Raw genomic sequence first — 5,739 nt, forward strand, 5'->3', positions numbered from 1 at the left:
GGAGAAAACTAACTAATTATGTTGACAGATGAATGGAATTTCCTGTTCCACACATTTTTTATAAAATAATTGGATTTCCAAAAGCTTCCCAATATAATTTTCAACAACAATATACATGCATGTCCTATAGTATATAGAATTCGGAAATACTCTCTCCATCTCATACAAAATGAATAATATATATCTTGATATAATATATATAGTACCTCACCTTCTCAAAGTTTCATTCATAAGATCACACTGAACGTGTTATTAGTATCCATTTTACATAAAATTAGAACTCAATACACTGATATGTCCAATATCGGATAAACCAAGAATTGAGATGATAATCGGATAAGTCTGGTGCCTCATGGGCTCTAATAAGGAAATGAACTTTAATTTTTATTTTATTTTTTATGGAACCTCCATGAACCATCCATTGATTGCACACCGAGTAAATTCACTCTTATACAATAACTTGCAAAACACATGACAAAATGTAATTATAATAGATAAGCCCGACATAATAAGTCCGGTTGAGAAGGTGTTGGTAGGGGCAATCAATTTTTGGCCTCCCTTGAAGTTAGCTAGATTGATGTACTTAATTATAATTTTAGAGACCTTCTTTCCTCTATAACACTCATTTCTGCGGTTTACGATATTACATCTACCTCTATTATTTTTATTTTCTTATTATCGTTCTTTAAATCTATTTAAAATAAATATAAATTAATTCCACAAATATATTTACATACAATTTTTTTTTAAACATAAAACCAAAAAAAAAAAACATAGCGGCGTGCATATGTATGATATATCCTAATTAAACGTGGATCACAGTAAATTAATGTGCTAAAATAAAATGGAAAAATCAATTAAAGTACTATGATGCATGATTCATGTAGAATGAGTCAAATAATTGGAGTAAATAAGAAGAAAACGTACAAGAAACCACGAGCAACAAAGTCATAGACCTATCTATAATATTGTACGTACCAAGAAGATAATTATGCCGCAAGGAAATTAAGGGTGTGTTCGATGCAGACATAAAATATTTTTCAATTTTCCTAAGTTAGATAGGTTAAATATTTTTTTTAGGAAAACACGATCAGATAAGAAGAACGACTTTTTTTCTTAATTAAAGTAGAGAATTAGACAAGTTACACTATTGATATTGTACATTGACGATGTTCTCTCCACACTCCCAACATATAATATTTGTCTTAATTACATATAAAAAATTACCTCAAAACATAATTATAAAAAAAACTACTTAATTTTTTAAAAAAATATTCTCTTTCGAACCAAATACATCAAAATTTCTTTAATTTGTTTCTTCGTTGCTCACGTTATTGTAGAATTACAATGTGAATTCCAAAGTAATTTGTCAAACAATGTAAATTAACAAGAAGACTTTCTAAAAGTCTCCAAGAGTCTGGTATACGGTCAAGTCTATACCACAAAAAAAAAAAAAAAAACTTCTCTGTGAACACACAATTTTAATGTTTAAATTATAAGTCTGTATTTATTTATATTTAAATATAATTAAGGTATGTTTTTATTGTACCTCTCATACGATTTAGATTTTTTTTTAATAATTTACATAAATTTTATAGTGTAAAGAGTAATTTACATTTTGTCTCCAAGCATTCACATACGATGTTTTTTTTTCCTATAGTATATATGATATTGAAAGTCGAATCAAAAGAAAATTATCCATAAATAAATTGATATGAACTCATGTAATTGATTGTCTTATTTCGTTTAAAAAAAATAATGGTTATAAAATATTATTGTTTACTTGATTATATTTTAAACTAATTAATCAAGTTAGAGAAACCACTTCCTTTTCGTTAATTCTTAGAAAAGTTAAGCAAGTAAAATGACTGATTGTCTTTGTCATTATGATCCAAACAGTTAAATTATACACGATTGTACACAAATCCTTCTTTACGTCTTTATTTTTCCATGGTATATAATAATTATTTTTTTTTAGATAATTAAGCAAAATGATCATTTGATCATCTTTGTTAATTATACATTTATACTATTGATTTTTTACTAGACTGGATATATAATAATTATTATAAGTTAGAAAAACCACTTCCTCTGTTTGAAAATAGAATTTGCTATGCATAAATTATTATTTGTTTTCGATTCGACATGCCCATTAACACCGAAAGGATAAAATGAAATACCAACCATTTTATTTAGTAATAAAATGAACAAGTCAAACGGAAGTCCAAATCTTCTGTCGAAGAGTTTTGAAGCTCAAATTTTAAAATTATCAATTTAAGTAAATAATAAATCAAAAGAATTGAAATATTGCAGGTAACTCATATTTAAAATTTGAGTTGTTTAGGAGAAGATTTGAGCTAATGTCCATTAAAATTCATCATTGAATAGATTTGATGTTCAAAGTTTAAAATTTCATATTGTAAACATAAACTGTTTCGGGTGAATAATAGAATGAAAGACTAAAAACATTGAGAGAAACTTATATTTAAAATTTGGGATTGTCTATAGGAGATTTGATCTAAGTCAGAATTGAAGGAAAAAAATTCAACTTGTTGACGAAGATGAACTATATTGCAATATAAAAATAATATATAAAAGCGTATATAGAGATGTATATACATCTCTAATACATCGTTATATATTATATATACTATGTTATATATACGCTTTTATTACCGACGGTACATTTACGTATGGCCATCCATAGGGGGATTTCCCTACTATCACATCTGAAGATTCTCTTTTACATTCATTTGTTCTACCTCTTCCTCCACCTCCGATCTGGTATAACATCACATTTGACACTAAAGAAGGTACAATTCAACTATGAGGTACATCACCAAACTTCTCTGTCTATTCAATTTATTTTATTATCAACTTTTTTTCATGCATATTTCTTCCACCAATTCTATAGTGGAATTTGCCTCCCACCGTAGGCCTATTGAGATATTTTTCAATAAATTTGGATTCACGAAGGGAATACCCGATTCCCGATTAATTTTGTAGCTATAGCAAAAAGCAAAATCCTCTCCTCCCCCCCCCCCCCCCCCTCCTCCCTACACACACTTTCGAAATCTTTACGTGTAAGTAAACAATTATATTGTAGTACTAATTATTATCGTTTGGTCAATGAATTAATCAATTAGCGAAATCTCAAACCTATCATTTTCCTTAACACCAAAATAGGAAAAAAGATAAAAAGATCAAATTTGTCGCATTAGTTTGATCATATGCATTATAGTCCTCTACGTTAAATCGACTCCTGGCCCAATATTGGGTTTAGACCTATTAAAGATATTTCCTTATATAATTTGCTTAACAAAAGTATTAATCCAATTTTGCCTATATATTATATAATATAAAAGAAAATTTACTCGGTTATGTAAATTCATACTATTTAGTCACTCATTATAGTTATCATTTGCTATAATTACCACTTGCGACTAACATTAATCATTAATTACGTGGTTCACTTCAAGTTTGTATAATTAGTCATGTTTGTATATATATAATTCGCCATATTTGTATAATTTGCAACTAAATTTTTTAATTTGATTTATATTTGTATACGATGGTTTGTATAAACGTATAGTTTTCGAATTTAGTATAATAAATTTGTATAATATATTTTGTATAATTGTTTAAAGTTCAAGTGTTTTTGTATCAATTCGTTATTTCAAGTTTTATTATATTTGTATAACTTCAAACTTTATATTACTCAATTATACCAAAATATACGAATTATACAAATGTACATGCGAATTATAAAAAACGAGATGCGAATTATACAAATTATTGTCCTCTGTCGCTCGCCTCTCTCCTCTATTTCCCAATCTCGCTCGCCTTTCTCATCCCTTTCGTGATCTCTCTCGCCATAATATACAAACACATATGTAATATACAATTATCTAACCGATATACATATATATTTCACCTCTCTCCGCTCTCTTCCCTCTCTCGCTCGCCGCTCTCCTCCCTATAACATATAGGTACGAATTGTAATTAGCAAACTATAGCGCGCGCGCGCGCACACACACGCACGCGCGCGCGCGCACACACACGCACGCACGCGCGCACGCACGCACGCGCGCGCACACACAATAGTTAACTTCAAATATTAATTTTCAAAAGAAACACAAACATATTTCTATCAATATACATTATGTTAAGGAACCGTCTTCGTACTTGTTTTTCTCAAAAAATAGTTGGAGACACAATTTTTTTGATAAAGACAAATATAGTCTTTTAGTTGTCACAATAAGTGTTCCACGGTGATATACATCATTCTTTAACATAATTTTAAATTTCTAAGTATCTTATACTTTATCTTTATTTTATTTTACATTCACACAAAAAAACCATTTAAAACATCGAACTTTACCGAATTGAAATAAATCGAATTAATTTCATGTAATATACAGTGCACACTTCTCTAAAATCAAAAACCAAAAAATCAAATCGAAGAATGGAACGCCCATCGCTTTGCAACGTATCGAATAACCATAAAATATATTCGAAAGCAACGAAAATTTTGAGATTTATTGGTAAGCTATATTGTATAGTCAGTTTATGTATTCTATGACTTTTAGCAAGCTATATTATATAATCAAGGTATACTTTCTATAAATTTTTTTGGCTATTTTTATGTTAAAAAAGCATGTATATATTTATAGTAAATTAATTACCTTTATATATATTTAAAACTATCTACATAATTATTCGAAATATCCATCATAACTAAATAAATTAGGGATAATTACATCAAAGCACTCTTCGATCAATTTAATTACCAAAAAAATAGCTATCATCTTCTTCATCTTTATTGGTTTCGTCGTCTTCTATTTCGTCCAGTTTCTTGTTTCCATTCTTCTTTTTCTTCTCTGAGTTTGTTGTATAGTTTCTTCCCCTTTTTTTTTAAAAAAAAATTGATATATCATAAATATGAATTGTTTTGACAGAATTATATATCATAAGACTTGAAAAATTTAGATGATTTCATATCTAAAATTTGGTATTGTCTAGAGGTGATTTTGAGTTGATCGAGATTGAATAATTAATATATACTTCATGTATATTCAATATGTACTTTACCTATACTAAATATATATTTCATGTATAGATAAGTTATATTCAATTTTTTTAGAGTGGATCCTAATATAATGTTAGTATATAACAATATTGTGTAGTGAATGTATACTTTCTATGACTTTTGACTATTGTATAATCAAATATATAATGCAGTAACTTTTGGCTACTATCTTTTTTTTTATAGATATGACAGTGTGGGGTGAGGCGGATCGGGGGTGGGTGAATTCAAGGCTATGGGGTTGGGGTGAGGGGTTAAGGTGGTGTGAGGCGGGAGTGATGCGGGGCGGGTTGTGTGGGGCAAGAGTGATGTGAAAGTGAATTTTTTTAAAAAAAGAAATGAATGTGAGTTGGGCGGATTGCAGAAATATGTAATTTTATATGGATTCAAATTTAATTTTATTTTTTTTACATGTTATAAGAGTAATAGAATATTATTTATTATGATGATTTCTATAAAATTACTAAAATATTCAAGATAGTAAATAAAAGTTATTTAATAAAAAATAATATAATTTCTTAGGCATTTCTCGATTTGACTCTAAAATAGCTTGGTCCAAATTTGCGTGAAGTTTGTAACGGTAACATTGCATGTTTAATTTGCCTACAATGAACCCGCTCCTTGATAACCGTTAACTCATATATTATGTACAT

The sequence above is a fragment of the Solanum lycopersicum genome, chromosome 7 (assembly GCF_036512215.1).
Source record: "Solanum lycopersicum chromosome 7, SLM_r2.1".
Taxonomy (NCBI): domain Eukaryota; kingdom Viridiplantae; phylum Streptophyta; class Magnoliopsida; order Solanales; family Solanaceae; genus Solanum; species Solanum lycopersicum.